Source organism: Watersipora subatra, chromosome 9 (assembly GCF_963576615.1).
Source record: "Watersipora subatra chromosome 9, tzWatSuba1.1, whole genome shotgun sequence".
Lineage (NCBI taxonomy): Eukaryota > Metazoa > Bryozoa > Gymnolaemata > Cheilostomatida > Watersiporidae > Watersipora > Watersipora subatra.
This window is the reverse complement of record NC_088716.1, coordinates 9,073,793-9,101,522: the sequence shown is the minus strand read 5'-3', so window position 1 is coordinate 9,101,522 and position 27,730 is coordinate 9,073,793. Positions and strand designations below refer to the sequence as shown.

General features: G+C 36.1%; 1 protein-coding gene and 2 pseudogenes across 1 annotated transcript in view; 2 read left to right on the top strand and 1 right to left on the bottom strand.

The window, feature by feature from the left end:
• Positions 1-27,730, bottom strand: part of LOC137404761 (two pore channel protein 2-like) — a 272,314-nt pseudogene that overhangs the window by 165,493 nt on the left and 79,091 nt on the right.
• Positions 1-27,730, top strand: part of LOC137404036 (baculoviral IAP repeat-containing protein 7-B-like) — a 98,318-nt gene that overhangs the window by 42,784 nt on the left and 27,804 nt on the right. The window lies entirely within an intron of this gene.
• Positions 914-27,475, top strand: LOC137404523 (baculoviral IAP repeat-containing protein 7-B-like; annotated as a pseudogene).

The following is a 27,730-nucleotide window of genomic DNA, read 5'->3' as shown; positions in this document are numbered from 1 at the left end:
TAGATCACAACCTCAGAAAGACATACCTTGATTGTTGATTTAGACTTGGAAATCGCCAGTTTTATGCCAACATCTACCACATAAAATAATTAAAATAAAATCTAAAACTTGGTCCAATATTTCGAAAGAAAATTACAATTAGAAATTTAACAGACTGCACTAGAAGACACTGTTGCCACACAAACTGTCATCAAGAACATAGTTGCTTATAAAACATTTGTCTAGGATCTATTTTTAGCAGCGTAACATTTTATTAAGAACAGTAAACCTTTTTGGTATTTTTTCAATGTATTATGTTTTTATCACTCTTTTATATATATACCTTATATTTCTAGTATCTAGAATAAATCTAGGCATTTCCAGCACCAGCAAAACACCAGTAACCATTCTTTAATGCCAGTAATCATTCTTAATTTACAAGAAGAAGAGTTTTGACTGCAAGCATGCAGCACGATGCTGGCCTACGATGCCGCTCGCGTTAGAAATGCAAAAAAAACAAATATTGCCCGCTAGAGCAGGACGTTTAACACTGATATCAAAGGTTTCTTTTAAAAGCTATACAAAACTATTTTCTTACGTCCATGATACTATTGATTACATATAATCGCCAACACAGCTACACAGTTTTCAAACCGAGTTAGGAACTGCGGTCTAGAAACTCACAAATTGTTATCTTTTTTATATTATATTATATTAGATCTGACCTGCAATTATACCTGACCTTATTACACAGCCTCAAGATTGGTTGCTTCAGTGCTTTGTATATGCACTTGAACTGTACCCGACACGCAGGCCAGGCATAGACATAGATACTTAAACACTTAGATCAACGACATGTTACATTGACACATGGTACATTACGTGCATGACACGGTGTGTGTGCGCCAGGAACGTAATTGGCCATCCGAATAAAGCGTGCCGAAGAGCTGTGGGTAACGATGATCAAATATTATCGCTGGATCTTTTAAATAACTTTTTTAATAGTTCATGCGCTATTGTTGGACCATTATACTGTGTAAATAAACAATAAGAGGTATGTATGTATGTTTTGCTTTCAGTTTTACTGCTATCTCTAAATATGATTTGATAGCATCAATGCCAGCTATCTAAACTCATTTTCAATTGCACACGAAAAGACAGGTTGGGCTAGTAACTGAAGCAAGCGAATCAATGATTGCAATGAGCTTTTACGCAACGCTGTTAAATATTGTTATTAAATAATATATACAAATAACTTCCATAAATAAAATAATATTGCAAAAATATAATAATTATAATACATGTATTAATGGCCATTAATAAACTTACTTATAATAAGAATCTAAGAGAACCCACAATGACCCACCAAACTACTATCCATCTATGAGCATGACCATCAATTACAAATCTAAATAGGCATGTTTTCACTGTTTTGAATATGAAAATAAGTTTAGATAAAATCTAAAATGTATAATCTAAAATTTATTAATTATTTAGAAAAAAAAATCGTTACGAGAGAGAGGGCCAATCTGTTACGAGATTGGGATCAACCTGTTAGGAGGTTGGGACCAGATTTTGATCAGCCCATAGATATAGTAAACCCTATGTCTATGGATTTACTATGTCTATGGATCAGCCCATCGGAAATGAATGCTCATGGAGTTATTATGTCTAGTACAGTTTTAAAACTGTTTTCTCGCATTATAGCTCCATGTCTTACGGAGATTTTTCAATACTCGTTAGACAGTTACACAATACCATCAATCTGGAAAGTTGCTAGGGTCATACCTATTTATAAAAAAGGAAGTAAAGAATTACCCACTAACTACAGACCAGTGTCTTTGACTTGCATTACTTGTAAACTTCTCAAACATATTGTATCTTCTAAAATTCATGATCATCCAAACACATACAACATTTTGCACGATAGTCAGCATGGATTTAGAAGTGGAAGATCTTGTGATTCCCAGCTTGTTTATACAATTAACGATCTTGCTTCTAATCTGGATAATAGAATTATTACAGATGTAATCATATAAGATTTTTCAAAGGCATTTGATACTGTGAATCATCGTAAACTTTTACTCAAACTCAACTATTACGGTATAAATGAAAAACTTATTTTTTGGATAGAGGATTTTTTATCGAACCGAAGACAATTTGTTTCCGTGGAAGATGCCAACTCTCCATTTTGTCCAATTAACTCACGAGTGCCCCAAAGGTCAGTTATGGGACCCCTTCTTTTTTATTGTACGTTAATGACTTGCCAGACCTCATGGTGTCAGAATGCCGACTGTTTGCTGACGATACTCTTCTATTTAATTCCCGCGTCAACAAAGCGGTATTGCAACAAGACCTTAGGGTACTCCAAAAGTATTCTAATGAGTGGCAATTGACTTTTAATGTTTCTAAATGTGCTGTTCTTTCAGTTGGAGAGTCGAATTCAAAAGCAAGTTATTTTTTATGTGACCAACGTTTAGACAATGTTGATTCACATCTATGGCATCACATCTTGGCATTGAGTTGCAAAATAACCTGAAATGGAAAATTCACTATGTAAAAATAATAAGCAAAGCTAATAGAACATTACATATGCTAAGGAGAGTTTTAAAGCATGCTGACACAAAAACTCGGCAGATTGCTTATTTTTCTTTGGTGAGGCCACTTTTAGAGTACGGTTGCACGGTATGGGACCCGTTTATGAAAAAAGATATCAAAAGATTTGAGAAAATACAGAACACCGCTTTAAGGTTAATTTTTAAACTAAAGGGGCAAGTCAGTTTTACAGAAATAAGATCAAATACAGGGATCGAGAGTTTAGCTAAACGGCGAAAAGATATTAGGTGTGCATTTTATTTAAAAGCAGTGGAAAGGAACTTTACGGTCCCTGATTTTAAAAATACTATCAAGCACCACAACACTCGACAGAAAGCAGGTCTGTTTGTGCCAACAATCCGGACAAATGCGTTTTTTAATTCTTTTTGGCCGAGAACAACTCGAGACCTGAGAGGTTTTTAGTAAAGAATTTTTGTAATAAAAGAGTTCCCACACCTTTCCTTCTTTCTAGAAGGGTGTAGTGGAAAAATTTTAGATTAGATACATATGCCTTCAAATTTAGAATGAAATAAAAAATTGAAAGCTCCAACAAGTTGCAACTTAGGCTATAAAACCGTCGTAGGTTAATTGCAGACAATAGATATCAACTGTTAGAGATATTCCTCCAATTTTCAATAGATATTTATTTAGAGATCTATGACAAGCTGGAGCTAAGTTATAGATCTTTTGCGTCCCATAGGGTTAGTTAATGTTGCTCTGTCTGTAGCAAAGTGCTAAATTTAGACGGCGTTGTCTTTCCTCATAATAATGTTGAATTAGTTTCCCAAAATTCTGACGAGCTATTCGAAAAATTCAACTCCATCCTCTATTTAAACGTCACTTCTAATAAAGCACCGCTACAGAGGAACGATTGGGTGGACATGCAGAAATTATGTTATGCCTAACTAATCCGAATCCACACAAAACATCAGTGTTGAATTTGCTTTGTCATTTCATTCTATTTTGACTATGTTCAGTTTGTGTACTTTTGCTTTGCCCCGTTGGAACTAATTTGATTATTACTGGTTCAGGTACAAGTGAAGGTGTTAAACTATTGTAAGCATTACTGGTATTTACCAGTAAAAGGTACTCTTTTATTCTATAATTCTAACAATTAAAATACACCACCAACAAAATTCTAACAGTACTAATAATGACAAAAGGTTAAAATAGCGTATTACTCAAACGGTCGTCCATGTTTGCTTGCTCGGTCCCTACCGCTGCGAGTTTCGACAGTCAGATACGGGTCATGTCAGTCCTTATACATAGAGGCTCAGTAGTTGAAATAGGGAAATAGAAGAGGATCAGATGATGTTGAAGAAGGAGGCTCCATAGCACGGGCTAGCCGGGTCACGCACTCAAGGATTTCCGCCACGCACACACAAAACACAAACAACAGGATAGACCCACTAATCGCAGTCTTCCGCGGGAAGATTAAAAAATACCAACAGATGTCAATTCTATCGGCCAAACACAACCTACTAATGGATGAGCAACCTATTAATGTATCCGAATATCTCATGTAAAATAAGCCAATCAAGTTACATCATGGTTAATACCCATTTTTTCTCTGGAAATATACCTGCCCGCAGTTTTTGGCCAAGAATAACCAGGGTTCATCATACATCAAAATTTCTCTCACGGGTTCCGGAGGTAGCCTGTACTGTAAATTAAGTTCAGGTGTCTATATAAACACCCGGCCCCGAATGGAGGCTACAATATAAGCCAATCACAACACAGTTTAACAACCATACAATATCCAGTTGAATTTGGTTGGCTTAAAAACAGTTTGTTTCGGTATGGGAGCAATGGACCCACCCGATAATGCCAATAACGGGCTACTTCCGGAACCCGTGAGAGACATTTTGGTGTATGATGAACCCTGGCTATTTTTGGCCAAAAACCGCGAACAGGTATATTTCCAGAGAAAAAATGAGTATTAACCATTATGTAACTTGGTTGGCTTATTTTATGAGATATTCGGATACATTAATAGGTTGTTCATCCATTGGTAGGTTGTGTTTGGCCGATAGAATTGATATTAATATTTTTGAATACTGTTAGTATTTTTGAATCTTCACGAGGAAGACCGCGATTAGTGGGTCTACCTTGTTGTTTGTGATTTGCGTGTGCATGGCGGAAATCCTTGAGTGCGTGACCAGGCTAGCCCGTGCTCCATAGGTAGGGAAAGGATAGCCATAGGTAGGGAAAGGATAGAGGGTCTAGAGGCAGAGGGAAGAGGAAGGGAGGCTCCAGAGGCAGAGGAATGCGTCTCAGCAGGCAGAGGGAGCCTCAGCAAGACAAAAGATGGATAGATAAATCGACCGGCAGAGCCATTGGAGCTGTTCTCTTTTATAGATCTCTCTGTTAGCCTGTGAGAAGATGTTTAGGCACTCGGGTTCTGTTCTTTATGTTGTAGAGGGTTAGCAATTGAGTGAACTTGTCTTAAGTACATCATGAGAGTATAATGATTGGAAATGATGACTAACTCCAATTGTCTTGGTTGTGTCTGGTACAGGTCTGATATAGGTCAATGGTTTGTCAATTGGTGTCTCTTTCCTCATGGGCTACTTCCACAGGAGGTTTCTAAGCTTCTTGTAGAAGAGTATATTATGACTGTCTTGATTGCCGGTCCTCTAATGTTTTAGGTGTCATTTACATTGTAATATTGCGTATGTCTCCGGTCTTCAGGTGTTTTTTCAATTATGCTATCTGCTTTTGCTGATAAAGTCAAACATGGATAACTCGCCCTCGGATAGCTTGAACACATGGTTAACTCAAACGGTTATGTTTGGTCCGTTCCCACGCAATGATAAATTGCTTCAGATAACTCGACCTCAACCTCGTTAACTCGAACATTTTTTTGCCCAACCGTCTCGGTAGACTGTTGTTATCGCTTTAGAATATCACTTTATTCCAAGCCATAGAGATAAACCCCGACTTTTAGTAGTTTGTAGGCGTCGTTATTACCACCATCGGCAAAATATTTTCGTCAATGACTTTTCTAAAGGTTTGGTGAAATTTGATTTTTACCAAACATCCGCTTAGCAAAGGTCCCACGAAGGCTAGGAAAAGCGCGGTAACCTTCGCATCAACTTCAAGAAAATTTGGCAAAATTGATTTTGGTTAAAACGCTCAAAAGAAAAATATGTTTTTTTTCTGAGCATTTCAACAGCGATCAAGTTTTGCCAACTTTAATCTGAAAACGTCCCGGCAGTCACATCACATAAAGCAACAAACAAATCTCAAGTGATAGAAAAATCTCTATACTTTCTGATAAAAAATTTTTAAACTTTACATTAGAAGCATTTAATTTGAAACAAGCCATTCATGCTTTTGATTTATATTATAGTTTGTATATGTACATGTATCTACTAATAAATACATGGACTTATGACAGTGCTCTGATAACTTGAACGCTCTGATAACTCGAACACTTTCACTCGGTCCCATGAAGTTTGAGTTATCCATGTTTGACTGTACTTCTATACAATAGGGTTAAAAAATAGAGCGACATGGCGCTCAAATAGAGGTTTTATGGTTTTCTTTTTATTTCTCGTATATGTTAATCCCACGAACACACGAGCGGAGCGGAAGTGTGGGAGTTTTTATGATAAATGCATGTGCGCACAACTTACGCAAATTATTCATCAACAATGAGACGAACCCTCGTCAAGAAATTTCATCAACAAATTTAAGCATCGGAATGTAAAGTCGTTAAAGTATAATAAGGATACAAAACACATTTAAACCTATTTAAATATGTTACCAAGTCTTTGTAAACCTTCGATAATATCTTAAAACTTACCCATCTGATCGGATTATACACAAATAGACAGATTAATTTCAACGAAAATCGCCACAAAACACTTGAAAAGCTTGGTTTAATAAAAGTTAAGACCGGAAATTAAAACGCCGAGGGACAGATAATAGAACGATGAAGTATGAAGATGTCTTGCGCATTTCACAAAAAAATAACGTGCACTTTTCACCAGTCTATGGCATTGTCGAATTGCCAAAGGTTTTGGCCATTAACATATGAGTACAGAAATCGTTTCATTTTTGCTGATTTCAATTTTTTCATTTTCATTTGCCAACACATTTAAATGCTTTCCCATTCTAACTGATGTCCAACGCAGTATAAGTAAAGGCAAGCAAATGACGATGATATTTTTTAACGTTTCTTATGAGATTATTACAATAATTAATTATAAGTTTGGATGACTACAGAACAATGACTACGTAGTACAGACTTTCTAAAAATCTAACGCAGTGTAAGTAAAGGCATGACGATGATATTTTTTCTAACGGTTCTAATGAGATTATTGCAATTATTAATTATAAGTTTGGATGACTACAGGACAATGACTACGTAGTACAGATTTTCAAAAAATCTATATAAATATCACAACTTCGTGATATTGTTAGCTATGCCGTTTTGAAATGTAAACAAAATTGTGCATTGGTTTTTTATTATTACTATATAAATAATATTGGTTATTCTAATAATATCAATGCATTTTACTTCTAATATTGGCCAATATTGCATTTCTTTTTTTGCAGGAGGAGAGATATAAACATATAATCTTTTCCTTTCATTATTACTATTTGTTGTATATAATAACACCCAGTACATTACAGCTACCATTGCAGTTATCCTATTTGACTGCTAATATTGAATTTCTCAACCATCAGTACCCTTTCTTTTTTCCAATATCACTTTGGTCGTGGGCTGTATGACAGTGGAATTTCTAGTAGATATTATTTCTATGTATAAATAGTCTAAAGTTTGGTATGTATTATACTTTTAATTATTGTCAGGTTCAAGGATTCTCCCTTCTCATTATGCTGTACTCCAAAAACCTGATGAGCTTATACTTATGCAATAATCTCTCGTCTTATGTTTGTGTTCGAAGCACGTGGAATTGTGTATATTTACATGTGTTTATACATACAGGTTTATTGTAACATATTGATCTAACAGTGTTAACCTGTCAAGATCTAACAGTGTTAACCTGTCAAGATCTAACAGTGTTAACCTGTCAAGATCTAACAGTGTTAACCTGTCAAGATCTAACAGTGTTAACCTGTCAAGATCTAACAGTGTTAACCTGTCAAGATCTAACAGTGTTAACCTGTCAAGTTTTATTCAGCTTCTTCATGTACATTAAATTTAAAATACTAAGAGAATAAATGTTTACTATATTTAATGTGAGCATTCATGGACAGGACTTCTTCGCTACTTGAAAATTGCTTTCAACAACTTTGCATTTATTGCTACTTTAGTCATCACACATCATCCAGATGCCAGAGGCAAGCCTTGATGCGTTGGATCCAGACCGTCGCAGGCAAGCTGCTGAGTATGTACCTGGATATGACTGGATACCAGGAAGGTTTGGGCCACCACCTGGCATTCTAAAAGAAAGAAAGGAGCAATTCGGTAAGGGTGAACCACCAATTTGTTTTCAAAACCTTTTAGACATCTTAAGTCTAAGTGTTTAGCTGTATAGATCGTCTTTTCATAATAATAATGAAATATTTTTATATTATAAGTTATTATTTTGAGAGTATGTATGACAAGTGAGCAATCGAATGTACTCGTCACGGCAAGGAATTTGTTCAACATCATTATTGGTTTGAAAAGTTCAGCTTATCTAAATCGGACACAATTACACTATAGTTACCTAGCAGGAAGGTTTGGCCCACCTCCTAGTCTGGTGGCCACAGGGCATTTTTGTGTCGTTTTTCTGCCAAGGTGGCACGACAATGGGGTATAACGCATCTTAGATTTAATGGATAGAATAAATCATCTCCTAACTTTTTTATTATACCTACCGGAATTATTCTTGTCAAGCAGTGATTATTTGCCATTAAAAGATGGGTAGAAATACATAAATGAGATTTCCCTTGCGCCATGCGCAATTAGCCAAATCAGCCAATCAGCTAGGTAAACATAAATCTATGCATTTGTTTAATACGGAGCGTATTTGCTTTCACCGATAACATTTGTGCCCTTAGTCTGTTTCCGCTGTTCCGTGTTAGAAACTGCCGTATACGTCGGTTAGTAGTAGCGCAAATTTAGTATCTTCTATTTAAATTGATTACCACAGCTAGCTATTATCGGTTACATAATTCATTATAATCAAGTTTTACATGCTAAGAAGTCAACAAAGTTTCACTAACGGAAAAAAGCAATAATCCAAAGTTTTTATGAGATGTAGAGCACCATCTACAAACAGTCAGATTGCAGCTCGCAGTGTTAGTCGTATGTAAATGCCATACTGAATGCTTGAGGAAGATTGCTAGTGAGTCGAAATAACAAAGAGCTTCTCAAGTTGCAAAGAATCTCAACCCCCTGAAAAAAAATAAGGTGAGATGATAGCAAACTCATTTACTTAATATTTATGAATAATTAATCAAAGATTAAATGCATTGCTTTATTGAAAATCTTGCGTTTCCTTCACTGTGTACTGTAGTCAGTTGGATCAATAAGTGATCGGTGTTGATTATAATGAATCAAACTCTCAAGTCAAACTTTTCAGTCCAGATTTTACATATTGGTTACAAACTATACAATAAACTACTCTCTGTCGTAGGTATTGTTGCTGTGTCTTTAGACACTCACTGTTTCATACACTCAATAGCTTAACTCAATTTGTTTAATTTTTAGGCTAAAACGGTAGCACTATATAACATTATAAGCTACTTATATTATTGGGCTTCATAAATAGAATACCTAGATTGGGTATTTTTTTAATAAACCAGTAATACTGGACTATTTGTAATATAGAATGCCTCTGCTGATTTTTATTAAGACTTAGCTCGCCTATTTACAAAATTGGAGACTGTATTGCTCTTTGAAACGTCAAACCAATATCAACACAAAGTGTAGTACTTTTATGCAAATGTATGATTGTTATTTAACTGATGGTTTGGTTAGTTTTAAGTTACTATATTGTGTCATGCAGAACTTATCAGTACTGTATTATTGTGTTATTACACTATATTGTATTGTATTATAATAGCTGTATTATGTTGTATTGAACTGATTTGAATTGTGTTATAGGATTGATATGTTGCATTATGTTGTGTCATATAATATATATTAATACATATTTTGTTGTATTTTAATCAATTGTATTATATTGTATTGTTATAGCGCTCACGTATCAGTTATTACTTTACAGAAGTATGCGATGTATGAGTTAACTAATTATTGTTGTGGTTAAAGCTAAAGGGGGTACATCTATTACTTTTATGTAGGGCTATGCACATTGCGTACACGTTCAAATCAGTATTGTAGCTCTTCCTATTTTCAAGTTTTAAATTTATTGCTACATGCTTTGATAGATCGTTTTTCGGGTAGGTTATGATCGATAAATATTGCACCATAAATGTATGTCAGCTCTTATATGTCTATATGATCATTTTGTATTTTGAACTCATTGTCTCTAATGGATGCGATTCTTTACATTGTAGTCGGCCGCCAGGGACTTGATATGACAAACATTTCTCGCCATCACCTTAGCCGCTGATCTGCCAGAAACCCTCTTCATACTCGTTACATTGATACCTGTACAACTACTGATTGACAGGCTATACTGTATACCTCATTGGGTACACTGGTTGTGACGCAGACTAACTAACGAATCTAATGTAAACTTAATCTTTTAAATGAAATTATTATTATTAAAATTATTTCTTTTTTATTTAACTGACATCAATATGCGAAATTTCTGGCTTAGCTTTAGATTTATTGTACTGGTAGCATGTTAAAACCATGCAGTATTTTGAAGCCATGTATGGTTGAAATGTTGAATGTAACCAGTATGATGGAATGTGTGGTGCAGTATGTTCGATGACAACCAACTTACTGGATGATTAATTAATATCATGTCTTTGTATGGGTATCTTAGTACTTATGATGACTAGTATGAAGACTATGAAGACTTATGAAGACTATTATGATTATTATATAGCATGTTTACCAAAGTACATAGTCTGTTTATCATGATACATCAAAAACTGTTAATTGATTCTAGAAAGCATATTGCAAAGTATTTAATAAAACTATCACATAATTATAATCTTAAAGCTCATCATCACCGTCTAATTGTTTACCATCCTCAATCTCATCAGTCATTTCATTACTGCACTCTACACAGCCGCATAGACTTGTGCAAACTCTTTTTGCATGAGCAACTGGTCCATTGGACAAGCTGCCTAGGAATAGCTCTTTGCTCATCAGGAAAGCATTGCCCAGAAATCTCATCATCATCTTTACTCCAGACATGGTTTGTGGGATCTGGGGGCACCATTAATGGTTGAATTTTCCACTGCTGTATTGCTGCTTAGTAATTGACCCTCATTAAATGCCGACGGAGAGAACCCTCTTGGTGGAAGTTTTTTTTTCTTAAGATGTCCTTGATGAGAACAACCTGTATTTGGCGTCGGCTTCACTTGTAGAATCAGACTTGCCATAAAGATGCAGTGTTGAACGTGTTAGATCGTTGAACAACCTTTTATCTATTAGAATGTGGTAGTTGATTATATTGAATTATGTAATCCATGACAGCTAGCTTTGGAAATCGGTATAATTAGTAAATTAAAGTTTTCGATCATTACTCCAAAGGCCGGCGGTCGCTCGATGAGACAGGAAACTGACAACAAACCTAATTGATATCGGGGTAATTTAATACCCCGTACTACAACATGACGTAAATGTTGGTCTACGGTTCTGATTGGCTGGTCCGACTGACTGCACACGGCGTAAGAAAAAATTTATTTTTGTATAACTACTCACCATTTAATGGCAAATTACTCTTAGCTTATCAACTAAAATAGCGGTAGAAAACTAAATTAGTAATGAATAAATCGGAAACATGTTAAAAGTGTCAAGCTACCATAGACCCCATCTTCTGCCACCTGTTGACACGATAATGCCCTGTGGCCACCAGACTATCCTGGTATTCCAAAAGATAGGAAGGAGCAGTTTGGTGAGGAAAGTAAATATTCTAAGAATAATTTAGAAAATGAGAGATTTCTAAAGATGTACTTAGACAATTTTTTTTGTAAATTTCATCAGAAAGTATCAGTATTTTTTCAGATGATCTGACTGTCAGGATGTTTCAAGATTAAAATTGACAAAACTTGATAGCAGTTGAAACGCTCAGAAAAAAAATGTGTGCGAAATTACTTCACTAGTTGCTATCGTTACTATAGTTGATATCGGCTATTTCATTCAAGTCGCAGTATTACGCATCTTTATTCTGTCAGTCTCTTTACAAATATAGGCATCATAATTGCACTTTCGCTTTATCTGAGCGATTTTACCATGATCAAGTTTTGATAGAAAAATAACGCTGCTTTCTGATAAAATTTACTAAAATTTTGTTTGCATTCATCATTAAAAAAATGAAAATTAGACTAAAATAAAAGTTAAAAGGATGAAATTTTTAAGTTACCTCTAGTATGACTGCCGACTGCTATTTACTATAGCTTCTGGAATAGAGGCTTTTAGGTATAGTAACCATAACCATAAGGTAGGGCTTAAAATAATCATAAACACGAAGTAGTGCTTGAAATAACCAGGAGGGTCACAGTTAACAACAAGCTGATAAGGAAGCATTTCATCCGCCATCCTTTTTTCTGCTATAAGTTCCATGTTCTACCAGGAGCAACAATAATAGTACTTCTAAGCTACTGTAGTTTTTGTTACGGATACTAAATCCAGCATAATTGGTACTATTTAGATCATAGACTCCTTAAAGGTTGACTTGCAACAAAATCCACATTACAGTTATTTGGTATCATTAGATTCACCATGTCTTACTCTGTTGTGTTGTAGGTGCAAAATACATGGGAATGTCATCACAAGCTCTTAAAAGCTAAAAAAAGTTACTAAAAAGTTAAAAAACAGTTAATTGCAGCCACACGAGACCGCCGTAGTTTGGATTCGCTTTCCAAAACGGCTCAAATGGGCCGTAGTTGTTACAGGATGGTTTCTGTTTACACTTTCATGCAACCTCATTCATCGAAATATTTTCACAAATATACTTCACGCATTCAATAAAACCATGTCTATTGTTATTACGCGTCTATTTTATCGTCATTGTAATGCGGTCACTTTTAGCAGTGATATCTTATAACTTACCGTAAAAATTCATTTAATTTTTTAACCTTACCTCGAAGGAATACATATCATTGTCTGACAATCATAACGAGTCTGTTGGTCACCTGTGATAATCGAAAAGTGCTGCAAAAATTATTTGCCAAGTATTGGGTCACATGATCAGATTACGACTTGACAATTAGATAATGCCGAAACAAAACTGTAAAGTAGCGAGCATCTATATTTGATACCGGGGTCTTCGGTAAACCCGAAGTGTTTGTCATAAACTAGTGCTGCGATAAGTTTTATACTGAGCTTTTTATTGGCCTTTCAATTCACGTGAGAACATCACGTGACAAGACGATAACCAAACTGTAATGACTATGTCAGAGAAATAAACAGATTCCAATCTACGGCGGCTTTTCGTTTTTGAGCTTTAAAGAGCTTGTAATCACATTTCCACATATTTGGCACCTACAACACAACAGAGTAAGACATGGTGAATCTTTTGATACCAAATAACTGTAATGTGAATTTTGTTGCAAGTCAACCTTTAAAGAAAGGACTGCCCATTGTCATGCTCGGGATTTTGAACTTGGGTGCTAGATTTAGCTTGGGTGTATCTCTAAAATTAGTTCTAGACTGCCTAGAGAGATGATTCCGGTGTCAAAATTGGGGTTTCTAAGGACAGCTGATTAAATGGTGCTAAAGTAAATGTACTAGAAGGTCATCTAGAAGGTAAATAGGTCAAATAGCATAATTTGGCTGAAAATTAGCCTAAATTGACCTCAGCTTTGGTTACAAGAGTGATTTCGGTGTCCGTTGATGGGCTAAAATCACTTCTAGATAAAATAAACAAGATCAATGCAATGAACATTACTACCACCGCTATATATATTTTAGTAACTTACACGCAAAGTTTATCACAGTGGTTATACTAGTAACAAGAAGTACTTAATTTGACAACTTTTCTCGTCTTTTAAAGCAACCAAGTTGCTTCTCTTTGTCACTTTTATCAAGCACAAATGACTTTAAGCAAATATTAGATGTCACACATGTTCTGTGAATCATTTCCATATGGCTATGAATACGTGATATTGCTTGGCCAAGGTGAACACAGCAGCAGTGAAGGTTACAGTCAATGAATAATCTATCAGCAGCATGAATGAAGTAAACAGTGTACATTTTTGGTACAGTCAACCCACTCCTGTTCAAGTTAGTAATAAAATCAGAATCTGCGAGGTTTTCAGCTGTCTCTGGTTCTACAAAATCAGCTGTCCCACGAAATTTGTGCTCTAAAAACCCTGCTAAGAAAATGATTTTGTGCTTTGATGTCTCATTTTTAGTTTATCAGTTCCTCAGTGTCAGTAATGGTAAGATCATATTGATCATTATCAATGAAAATGTTGTTTGCGCAAGACATAGCTTATGGTGGGTTCGATGGTATTAATTCATACATGAGCAGTGAGTGGAGATTCTTGGTCTTCACACTTGCCTTGATGTCCACACCGTCAGTAAAAAAAATTACCCCCACTGCGTTGTCGAGCGTGACCGAAGAACTTTTCGAGAGCTTCATCAGAAAATATTGCAGGTAAGACATAGCTGAAGCCATGTTCATTCAGAAAAAGCTCTGCAGCCGCAATGATTGTTTTCGTTAACATCACAAAAGCATTTACGGTTTTCTTGGTAAGGTTTTGATTTCGACCTCAACCACCTTTCCATGCTCAAGTAGATACAACTTCACACGGTTCCTTCAATTCTGTGAAACTGTTGCAATCCTTGGTCCATGGATGTCGACACTGGTCACATACATGAACCCCAGAATATCGATCCTTCACGTTCATCATATGGAACCTGCAATAAGTTTTATTAGGACGATGGTGCCCTCACTTATACAGAGTTTGTCCTTAAGAGTGGAGAGAGCTGCTACGGTTTTTTCGTAAAACATTTGACATACAAAAAGTACATTCTGTCTCTGGATTGGGCTTGGGTACATTGAAGAGTATGTCAACTTAGTGAGACGAATGGGGGTTGTTCGGTCCTCATTATAGACTGCCTCAATATCTGCCCAGCGTGCTGTGTACATGGTTCCATCTTTCATGAAAGTGAGCTCCTTGTTAGGTACAGTGATCCAATTGTTTTAGATGTTTTTTAAAGATATGAATGTAATCAAATACTAGAAAAACGTGTCTGTTGATGGCCTCCATGAAAACCTTCCCGGGATCAGCGAATTTTTTGTAAACAGACACATTTGTTGAACGATTGTCCTATACACACGCTACCACTGTGCCTCCAGCATTTGAAACAGCCAAAAGTGCATTAAATAAGAGCTCTTTCAGTTGATGTGCATTTAGTTTCGCCACAAAATGAATACCCAGGATATATTTTGGCCCTTCATACTGACAGACTACCTCGAACACCATAGCATGAGTTGCAACGGTTTCAGCACCGGCATCATCACTTCCATTCTGAGCATATCCCATCACTTGGCCACCTGAATATCTCAAGGTTTGTATTAGCTTAACTTCATCAAGAAGTAAATTTACGAGACGTTGTTGAGGCGAAAGCTTTTCGAGGAGAGCTTTCAGGTTCTCAGCATGGAGTGAATGTGACAGTAGCTTCTTCACGTAGTTTGAATGAGGCAAAAGAATTGATCCAGATTTTCGAATCATTCTGTATGTTGCTGGTGAGGTATTGTAAATCTCTGCTGCTAGAATGTACATATGCTTATCAAAGCGACGTCGTGTTGGTTGTGACAGAAGTTGCAGTTGGCCATAAAGAAGCCGGTAGTGTGGCAAGTCAGCGCAATTCATGTGACTGAGCTCCTCACGTGCACGTTCGGGGAAGTCTTCATCTTTTAGCTTGTAGCTTTTCAAGCACTCAACTATCTTACCCAGCTGAGACCATCTGCTTATCAGACTATTTTTCTGAAAGCAACATGGCATTGTCTTTGTGAAATATGGCTTTGGTACATTTTTTCCTTTATGTTCTGAGGTTTTGACGAAGATATAGCCAAAATGTGATATAACAAGTTGAAAATGCACATAGGAAGTCACAGACCTACCTTTTGAGTCCATTTGTGAAAAGTAAAGGTCTTCGCCATCTTGAATAATAATGTGATCCTTGCCAAAGTGTGGGTTTAAACCTAAGATGAAAGAGGGAAAGTCGCCAATTCTATCTGAAGCTTCAAGACGCTGTGCCTCTAAGTCAGCTCGCGCTTCAGCTGAAGTTGATGATGTGAGACCTTTAGGTTGCTGTTTCATGCAAGACTGGGAAATATTCTGGAAAATAGATAGGGGCTGAGAAGGACGCTTTCTACTTCTTGTTGTTATCCAATCACAGTCGAAATGGCGCTCATCAATGTAAATGTTTTTTATATTGAGGATTGGAGCAGAAGTATTTGGTAGCGCATCTAACCGACGGTATTTTTCGTCTTGTTTTGTGGGTAGTGACACAACTCTGGTATACAGCTCTCTTCTGTAATTGCTTCTGCAGCCAAATACACTGCACATCTTAGGCAGTTTTATTGCTTGAACCGCCTATGCTTTGCACTAAAAAAAAGAAATTTTAGAGAAAAATCAAATGATTTTTTATCTACAATTTAGTCATCAAGGTTTTCCATACTTTTTCAATACCATGAGGGAGGTTTCACGAAATTCCCGATCTTTTCCTGGTCTGGAAAACAGGTCTTAAAATTCCCTACTTTCCCCGACTGTGTGGAAACCCTGGAACAGTATATAAAAGGCGAACATTTCAAAAGGTCCTCTTTATGAATCTAGCACCCTAGTTCCAAACCCCGAGCGGCACAGTGTGCAGTCCTTTTTTCTAAGAGTCTATGATTTAGATATACATTGTATATTTATGACACATAGTACTGTAGATTTGAATGTAATCCTGTAAAACAAGAAAACACACTTTGAACAAATTTGATCAAATAAAAAAGAGCAACCATCGTTCACGAAAGATTAAACAACTTCTGATACCATTTCATTAAAATGCTAGCATTCATCTTACAATAATCTAACCAGATAGGTCTGTAAAGATAAACCTTTTCATTAGTTACCAAAAGACCACTAGAAACTAAACTTGATTTCATGTATCACTTGTTTTGTTTGGGTCATAATTATTTTCATAGAGTCAAGAAACAGTTCAAGTGTTTCCATAGAGTGAGTGTCTGTAAAACACAGCGTGTATATTTCTTTGGTTCTGTTCTAACAGGTTGATGTTTACCAGAGGTAATTTAAATGTTGTCGCCCTTCTCTTTCTAGAATTCCAACTTGTTTATTTTAATTTGCACTGACAATCTAGTCTTGTGTACACTAATCTTAAAATAGCTTATGATATTGCAAGAAGCTCTGGTATTGTAAATCTGGTTACGTACATTCCACCACCAATTTATCAATCATCATGATAAATTAGGCCTTTAAAAGTTTTATAAACAATTTGGGTCCATGGGAACTTGAACTTGCCGTCTGTCACCAAGAGGGTTGATCTTTAAAGGATTGTATGAACCTTAAAATTGTATGTGTGCGGATGGGTGTTTTTGTTTCCCTGCTCCCAGTCTCAATCTATATTGTCATTTGTATAATGCTTATAGATTTCTATCTCATCGCGTTTTGTTTTTCCATTCCACAAGTATTACCAGCTTGTCTTGAATGTGAGTGATCTCGTGATAAACATGGGCTCACAGGTCTTTCTTGTTCTCTTTTAACACAGATCGCATGTCAGACCGTGAGTTCCTCCAGGCTTTCCTAAAACTGAGTCAGGAAGAGAAAGATTCTCTCATGATCGGAGAGAAGGAAAGACAGCGAACCTTTGCTGCTCACTGGCCAATAGAAACAATAGTCAAGGCTCATGACTGTGCTAAGGAGGGGTTTTACTACACCGGTGAAGCGGACAAAGTGCAGTGCGCTTTCTGTGGTGGAAGTGTCAGGAACTGGGAGAGGGGAGATGTGCCCAAGTATCAGCATAAAAACTTCAACTACTGCAAAATGGTTCAAAGTGAGTTGCGCGTGACGAATATTGTATTTCTACTATTAGAAACTTTGGATAGTTTAGTAAAACGTCTCCAGTTGATCTAATTTATTTGTACTCTTGAGAATTGAGGAATTACTATTGATACAATCAATAAAAGGTTCAACCCTCAGGAAGCGATTACCCTGATATACTGGTAATCGTATCCTGATATATATATTTTCCGCTTTACGGTGTGGAACAGGATCATTTTTTCACCTCACCATACGAATCTTATTTCATCATACAAATTCAACAAAGTTTTTGGCCGAGCTCACATTTGGCTGTCGGTGTGCTTACTACGTACATGAAAATAACAAGGAAAACATTTTTACATAAGGGAAACGATGACCGATTTCTCTCAGTTCAGCAATTCTCATTTGTAAAACAGTAATATTGTCCCTTTAAAACCAGTAGCAAAGTTGCAGTTGCGATCTCTTCAAACTGGTCAGACAACTTCCTTTAACAATCCAACAAAACTCCAATTTTTACGAAGACGGCATCGTTCGCACTTTCTTGCCGAGTTAGGTTGAAAAAAGTGTTAATGAAATAGGCTAAAATTGTATTGAAAACGAAGCCAGAAATTAATAGGTTTTTAAAATTTTAGTAATAAACTGTTGAAATTCAGCAAAATCGTTACAATATATAGCATTAAAACTTAGCTTTAAAGGTTGACTTGCAACAAAATTCACATTACGGTTATTTGGTATCAAAAGATTCACCATGTCATAATCTGTTGTGTTGTAGGTGCCAAATATGTGGAAATGTGATTCCAAGCTCTTAATAACTAAAAAACGAAAAGCCGCCGTAGATTGGAATCTCTTTATTTCTCTGACGTATTCATTACAGTTTGGTTATTGTCTTGTCACGTGATGTTCTCACGTGAATTGAAAAGCCAATAAAAAGCTCAATATAAAACTTATCTTAGCACTAGTTTATGCCAAACACTTCGGGTTTCACTGAAGACCCCGTATCAAATATGGATGCTCGCTACTTTACAGTTTTGTTTTGGCTTCGCAAATAATTTCTGCAGCACTTTTCGAGTATTACAGGTGACCAACAGGCTGGTCATGATTATCAGACAATGATATGTACTCTCTCAAGCTAAGGTTAAAAAATTAAACGAATTTTTATGTTAAGTTATTAGATATTGCTGCTAAAATAAACAGCATTACAATGACGATAAAACAGATGCGTAAGAACAATAGACATGGTTTTATTGAATGCCTGAAGTATATTTGTGAAAATATTTCGACGAGTAAGGTTGCAGGAAAGTGTAAACAGAAACCATCTACCACAACTACTTCACATTTGAGCCATTTTGGAAAGAGAATCCAAACTACGGCGGTCTCGTGTGGCTGCGATTAACTGTTCATTTTTGACCTTTTAAGAGCTTGTAATCATATTTCCACATATTTTGCACCTACAACACAACAGAGTAAGACATGATGAATCTTTTGATATCAAATAACTGTAATGTGAATTTTGTTGCAAGTCAACCTTTAAAGATGTGGTTGCGTCAAAATTGAGTTAATTTTTAAAGAAAGAATTTTTTTGTCAGTCTGTTGATATGTTGTTTGTGTGTTAAGGCAATCTCATTGTCAATATATTGAAGATTAAAATTGTAAAAATTGACTGCGGTAAAAACGCTCAGGCAAAAAAAAACATACCCAGACTTGCCCAAAATGATGTAACTAGTGATACAACCTGTCTCTATCTCTCGTATTTACATCGGCTATTGCGCTAAAAGTCTATTCCTATGCGGCTCTATTGGCATAAATTTTATTTTGAATTTGCTCACGTTGGCTAGAATAAAATTTTAAATCTAACTACAGATACATTATTATGAATGTCTTAAACACCTCAAATAAAGGAAATAGTAAACTTGTCATATTAGCTTCCTCTAAATGCTGTGTAAACATCTGAGTACTGACTACGATTCTGCTAATCTACGGTAATTAGGTCGTCGAGTTAACTTATTTCATCGTGGCCTTTGTATCAGCTAAGTTCTCAGTTACTACTCACACCGGAAACTAGCTACTAAACAAAATAAGCATGCCGCCATCTTTGAAAATAATATGTTCGAATATATGGCAAAACCAACTGCATCCCAAAAAGTAATGTATAGTCAACGTTATCTAGTCATTATCATCTAGTATCATTATCAATTTGTAGAAAAAATTTGCTGGTCACATTCGATTAGTTAATTCAAGTACAAAACGAATGGGTTTATGAGTTGACCCAAATAGTGAACGCAAAACAACGTCAATTTCGTTGAAATCAATCAACCCATCGATTCTGGCAAAGGATTACTAAAGCCATTCTTGCACCTGGTTGGCGCACCTTTGTGGACTCACCTGTTTTCACTTAGTAGGGTGCAGCATAAAATTTTTTGAATTTAATATTTAGTCCGTTGAAATTGAGTCGAGCTATGCAGAAGTACCTTCCAATACAGTTCAGATTACACTTCATAAATCCATCTATCGGAGAAGATTCTAACACAGATGATAACAGGGATATGATGTATTCAATATGTTCTGCAAATCATGTTTTGCATTGTCTTCAACAATATCTGTCAATATAGTTGTCACGAGTTGTGGTATCGCCGAAAGTTATCTTTTATTCTAACTTTGACCCCTGAATACAGATAGACGATGAACAGGTAGAACTGCTTTTTATAGTAAAAAAATTTTTATTTTGCCTTATTGTCGATGCACAAAATATTTGTTATTAGTTTTACTTTGCAGAATACACTTTGTTGTCTAGGAAAAATTAAGCAAACAGTTGTAAAGGTACGTTGAAAATGTGCAGTCTCCATCAACTTGTTGTAAATTTACCGCAATAATGGTCTATAAAACCAGTGAGATAAAATATAAAAAGAAGAAAAGTTGACGATTAAAACCAATAGTACTGCAGTTGCAGTACAGCCCACAAATTAAAAGAGTTGAGTCAAGTTTTTCCTTTTTGCATTGGCAAAGGCTTGAGTTTACAAAGATCTTGGAACGGATTAGGCAATTGACATGTATTTTACTGTTCTTATAACGTAAATTCCTTATAACGTAAGCTTTCCTGGAACGGATTATTTACATTGTACAAGCGCCTACTGTATATAAAATTTTGATGATTTTTACCAGGGGATGTTTGCATTATATAATTACTATGGTTTCTATATCTTTTCATACGATTTTTTTTACCTTACGATGCCAACCCTGGAATGGATTAAAATCGTATCCTGAGGCTGTACTGTGCACAGTTTATTCAGTTTTTTTGATGACAATAGCAGAACATTTTGTCTCCTTAGTTTGTCTAGTGTTACTTCTAAACATAACCAAAATGTGTAAATAAGTGGTAAGTAATAGTAGAAATTTGTAACCCAAATAAGTATCACCTTCTTGTTCTTGTCACTTGTTCGCATTGCAGTCTACCGAGCAACACTCTCAGACATTATATAGCATGTTGATTATCATGTTGTAGGCAAGCCATGTCCGAATATCCCTATAAGTAACTGCGGACTTCCTAAAGACCTCATGACGAATCAACTGAGTAGCTCTGTCAGGGGTGATCAAAGTGAGTATTTGTTGACCACCAGCTCCATTGAAGCTCATTGCCTTGACATAACATAAAAGAGATGGTTGTTGTTGCAAGTCGGCTATTTTTTGGTAACATTAGTTGACCCTCTCATTATTTGTAATGCTATATATAAACCTGTTGTTTACTTGCATGATAAGTAGAGGTTGTCTGCACAGTGTAGCATGTTTTATCAAACATCAACATCACTTGAAATAGCAGTTTTATATCTGGTACTAGATAGTCTTACAAAGAAGGCATACTATGGCTTCATGCTATATAGCCTATACAGCTTGTTGTCTATCAGGTATGTGTAGGATCAAGTGGTTGATGGAGCAACTTTACAGGTTGATACAGACATTTCCTTACATACATAACTTTTTAATTGATTTATCTAATCACTTACCCTGGAAATACTCTATCTGTGTCATGTGAAACACACTATTAAGCATCACGTGACACCAGCTGTATCCGTCTCTACTCCGTTTTATTTAACCAGCTACTGTTGGTGACTTGAATATCAACACGGTCAAACCCAAGGATCCAGCTATGGGTGTCTGCAGTAAGAGAATGGATACATACCGACGATACCCTAGCGATAACCCAATTGCTGCAGACAAGCTTTGTGAAGCTGGCTTTCTGTATGAAGGCATCGGAGACAAAGTGAAGTGTTTTTGGTGTGATGGAGCCCTTGAGGCGTGGGAAGGGGAGCTGATCCGTGGGCAGCTCATGCAAGGTATGTGTACAATTTCTCAGTTATTCCCCTGGTAATTTTCATTACAATTTTGGCTAACTCCTTTTACAAAACAAATTGTATTGCAGTATTTAGTAGCACTTATGTTTGTTTTTAAGGTGGTACCCAGGCTGTACTTTTGTTCAACAAACAAAGGGATTGGATTTCATCAAAACTGCCCGGCTACGGATGGCTCCTGATGATGTTGCTTTATCAAAAACTCTGCTTTACAACAAGGGAGATGTTTCTTTTCTTGGTGAGTTGTTTATCAGTTTATTTCAACTCCTGGTCGTACATCAACATTTAGAGATTTAGTAGCAAAATAATATATTATTCTCATGTAAATATCAGCTTTATTAATCCATAGGGCCAGAAGTAAACCTAGGGACTACTAATATTAAAATATTGCTGATGCATCGCTGGGCTCTTTCATGCTCTTTCAGCATCTTCATGCTGTCTAGGCTGTCAAGGGACAGAGCTGTCTAGAAACGCTGGTAAATTGCCATGTAGATTATTGAACAAAACGTTGTTATTATCTGCACTAAAACTCGTTTGTAACCTCGTTGATCATAAATTATTTCATGAGGAAATAACTCCTGATTAAAGAGAAGTCTTCCCTTAATGATCTATCCAAAATGGTTAAATGGTTTCTGTCATACTAGAATGTGTAACTCACTTCATTGTGATAGTATACGAGGAACTTGAGGAACTAAGTACAGTCATCACGACATACGAGCTTAGTGCTTTCCCAGACTGAGCTCTTGTGTCAACTTTTTCGTATTTCAAATCAAATTTTTCTACATAAAATAACTACATGTATGTGCAAACTAATTCATTCCTTTTGAAAAATCACCACAAAAAAGTTATTACAATGCAAAAGATGTTTTTTAATTGTTTGATTTCACCACGTAAGGTCCAAACATACTAGGCGATTTTATCGCATGAGGATTTTACCGTGTCATGAGGAACGCGGAGATCTCAGTGGCGTGTGCCTTAACACACTTGAGCGATTCACCAGCAAATGATAATCGTGGGCTCACAAACTGCTAATAAAATTTCAAATCATTAGTTTCTTTGGAGTTGTTAATAAATCTAAGTCAATATGGCGCCGTCTAGGCAACGACGTAAACAACTTCCGCTTTTATTAGTAGGCCTGTCTCACTTTCATGGATTGTACACTACAAGAAAACAATGGTTCTTGTATTTTTAACAGTAATATTTTACAACTTTTATATGTAGTTTACTCTACATCAGTTTTTTATTTTTTATTTATAAAATATTTAACATTCTCAATACAGTCAACCTGCACTCAAACTCCCAAATGTTGGTTTTCAAGTGGTTTCTTTTGTAACTTTTTTGTGTTATGTCGGACAGGACTGGGAGTGCTTATATTAAGTTTATGAACAATTCAGTGTTCATTTGATTCATAACTTACTATATACACGCACACACACACCTAAAAATAAGTTTTAATCTTACAGTGCTTAATTTTAATATTGTTTCCATTTTCAGTTGTCTTTCTCTTTCTGTGCATTAGGACCTTTTTGTCCAGCTTTTAGCCAGCCTTTCGAAAACTTTTACAAACCAATCCCACGAAACGAACTGAAGGATGCGGTTGTCATAAGGAGCAATGCATGTCATTAGAGGTCATTGTACATTTACTGTTTGACCAATCAACTTGCTAAAAAATTTACTCTTATTGTTTACAGAGGAATATAATAAGGAACTTGCAAGTACAGTAATACTTCAACTTACGAGTGCTCCAACGTACGAGAAACTTGAGATACGAGCCAGCTTTTAAGCAAGTTTTAGTACTAACATACGAGCCATGTTTGAGATACGAGCACTTGAGTCAGTTGCCAAGTATGCCGGAGGTGTTTTATGAGAACAGCATCACTCTGTATTTTTCAACTGCTCAGGTTATACTGTTGTACCGTGTTTTTGTACACGATTTTCTGTGCAGAATTATGTGAATTAAACGTACTGTGCGTAGACCAAAAGTTTGCCAGTAAAATGAAAGATAATACAAAGAAAAAGCAAATGATAACAATTGATATTAAACGGAAAAATATTGAAAAATATGCGAAATGTGTATGCGTGATTGAGCTAGCTCGGCAATATGACAGAAATACAGAAATTCATAATTATCAAACAGAAGGATTATATTTAGGGCATTTAGTTCGCAAAAGGACTAACCATAGTTTCTAAACAGTGCCGCGATCTTCACGACCGCTGATGGCATTGGACAAACAATTGGTCGGTGACAGCGTTACTGAAACGATGCTATGTGAAAAGGCCGGCGCTATTTATCCAAACTGTTTAGTAAACATTCGGACAAGCTGGCTAGTGATCGTGCATTAACCATTTGTGACGACACCTGTGTTCGTCCTAATCGCAACATGTTGCAAGGGCTACAAAGGCAAACGTCCTTAGTTAGGTTTATTTTAAAACGGCCGGCTAATCGTGAAAGCGAAAAAAAGGAAAAATTTCTCGCTAACCAGCGAGAAACTTCAAACTATGAACACCGAAGAAATTTTAATTACGTTTAGTTGAAAATGAAAGTTTGCTTTTAGGTTTGCTTCTAAGTTTGTCTTTTAACACTTTGATAAAATCTAAATTTATCAAAGTCAAATGTTGTAACGAAGGATAACTTATATCTCCCTCCCTGGCAAATGCGAGTGTTAACTGCTATTGTATGTATTTAATTTTACATTTTAATTAATCACATTTTCTTGCATTATTTTTTATTTGTTGCTTTTTGAAAGCATGTAGTACGTAAGGACAATAACCAACATCTTCTTTCTGTTACAATATCTTGTTTTGAGTGTTTTATTTGTTTTTTTAGAGTATGGAAACCAATCAATATATATTTAATTGTTTTATATATAAATAAATTGCACCAACGTGCGAGTAAATTGACATACAAGCTCAGTCTCGGAACGCATTAAGCTCGTAAGTTGAAGTATGACTGTAGCAAGTTGGATCATTGGATATCTTTAGAGGTCATTTCGATGTCATTAGAGGTCATTGTACATTTACTGTTCGACCAATCAACTTGCTATAAAACTTACTCTTACTGTTTGCAGAGGAATATAAGAATGAAGTAGCAAGGAGAAAGGATGACCAATCAGTGACAACTGGTGTCACTGATTCAACCACTCAACCAGGAAGGTTGGTAATTCATCTTAAACTGTTCCTATTAGTTGATATTAGATGATTCTCTATAATAACATTGTCTCCCCCTGTATAATACAACCTTATATTCTCATAGGAGGATAAACGTGGTTGAGCTGATCACAAACCCTAATGATGCATCTGAGCAGGAATGTAAGGACCTGGTTGATGCTCTCAGATGTAAAAAGTGCAGAAAGAACATGGTGAGCTTTTCTTACTATTCTATCATTAGCTATATATTTATTATTATAGATTCAAAAAGTTAATACCGTAAAACCTTTATTTGAACGCCATGGCATTCTATTTTTCAACCTTTCTTTTAGGATGGCGTTTAATTAGAAGTAACCTTCAATAAAAGGGAGGCGTTCAATTTTTCAACTAGCTGCTCAGGATTTCGGAAAGTAAAATTTCTAGAAACAAAATAGAAATCTTGAATATGTTGAATTAATAATACCACTCCTTGCATAGAACTGTGTGTATAAAAAAGGTTACTGTTCTACCAGAACCTATCCATCAAAACATTGAACACGACGATACCGGTACCTCTCAATACGGGTACACATGTAAAAATGAGATGTGGTACTGTCTTTGTCTGACTGAACGGAGAGATAATGTCGAGGTTTTCCCACGGAGACGATATAATTGTCCGCGCGAGAAGAATTGGCCTTGACCCCAAATATAGTAACTGAACCTGACGAAAAATATTTCCTAACAGGGGCATCGTATCGCGTGGCTGCATCAGTAAAATAATTAGCATGCGCTATAGCCGGAATGACAGACATACTTTGAGAAATATATATATGTATATAGATGCTTGGCTCTGTCAGACTGGACGCGTTGCAAAGGCATTCCTTCAGGTTAATCTGACAGTTCCGGGAGTGGTAGATACTGAAAACTGGGTCACCTCTTCTCTACCATATGCTCGACCCGATCATGCATTGGTAGGATACAATTCATTGTCGATTTCCAACAGACCGCCATAATAAAATAATATCTTGGTAATGCCAGCCGTGGCCCGCACTTGCTGGAGACATTCTGGTGGTCTTAATCGGGCGTTCTGACCTGATACAACGAATCTTGTTATGCTCAGAGTCGTCTAGAGGGTTGGCCAGTCCCCACATCTCTTGAACGACTTGACGATTAGCATCTTCGGATTCGCGCCTGCTCGACATGCTTACCAAAGTATCATGTATCAAAGCTAACAGAGATTTTCATGTACTGATCTTTCAATACAGTATGCCTAGTTAGGTACCTTTGATTACTAATTAGCGTGATGAATGTCAGTGTCACTCAAATATAGGTGGCTTTGACATAAAAGGTGGCGCTCTATTTTTCAACCCTTCTCCCATGATAGTGGCATTCAAATAGAGGGGACCTTAAATTAAAGGTCGCATTCAAATACAGATTTTATCGTAGTTTACATTTCACATTGATTTCATTATTGACCAGTTTGATTTATTGATTTGATTGGTGATAACCGTATGTGTAATATTTTAAACATGTAATAATATAGTTACAGCGTATTCTGGACTAATGGATGTTTTTTGTTGCAGTCTGGAGCAGTTGTCCTTCCTTGTGGATGTTATTGCCTCTGTCAGGACTGCAGCAAAGGAAATCTTCCTGCAAAATGCCCAGTATGTGCAAGCCCCGTGAAGGGTGCCTGCAGGACCTTCCTCGCCTAATTCTATGAACTCATCAAAAGCTCTTGTAAATACTAGCTTATTGATAGCTCCAGTGGACTCAGTTGTAGTCCAAAGTATTTGTGTTTTGTTGCTATTATGATAATCGTAACAGCATTCTCAATTTCTCAGTTGAAAAATTCCTTTTGTTGCTTTGCTCACGTTCAATGCGCATTTTGCATGTTAACAATGTGATAACAATGCTAAAGAGTTAATCTGTTGGTCTGTCCTCACCACCCGATAACTCACCGAACCCATCTCGTCGCAGGATCACGTTGGCGTCGTGAGATGGCTTATATCGTCAGTCACCATTTCAGTTTCATGCTTGATCTATTTTAAAACTGGTTTTATTGGTTAAAACCGTGTTAAGGATCAAGGGAAATGTTATGTTCATAATTTGACGATAACTAAGAATCCTGCTCAGTGTCTAACAAACTGAACATACCTTTTGTTTTGTCTTCATAAAAATGAAGAAATATTCTTGTTTTTGCTTTTAGCTGTACAGATTCACACCTGTTGATATCATAACAGTTCACATAAATATTAAATATGCAGAATATCTAACTTCTTGATATTATTTTATTGTATTTCTTATATACTGAAATAAAAGTGCTTCAAAATACACTACAATGCCTTTTATTAACTGCTGCTTTTTCTGTATGTGATAGTATACCAGTCACAATGTCTGCATTTCCTGTAGTTTTTACACAAGGCCACACATTTACAACCAATCATAGCACAGTTATATGGCTGGAATCGATTTTAGTACAGTCAAATTGTTGTAACCAATCACAGTGAAGATATACTACTGTAACCAATCACGTTGAAGATACGCTACTTTAACCAATCACAGTAAAGGTACACTACTGTAACCAATCG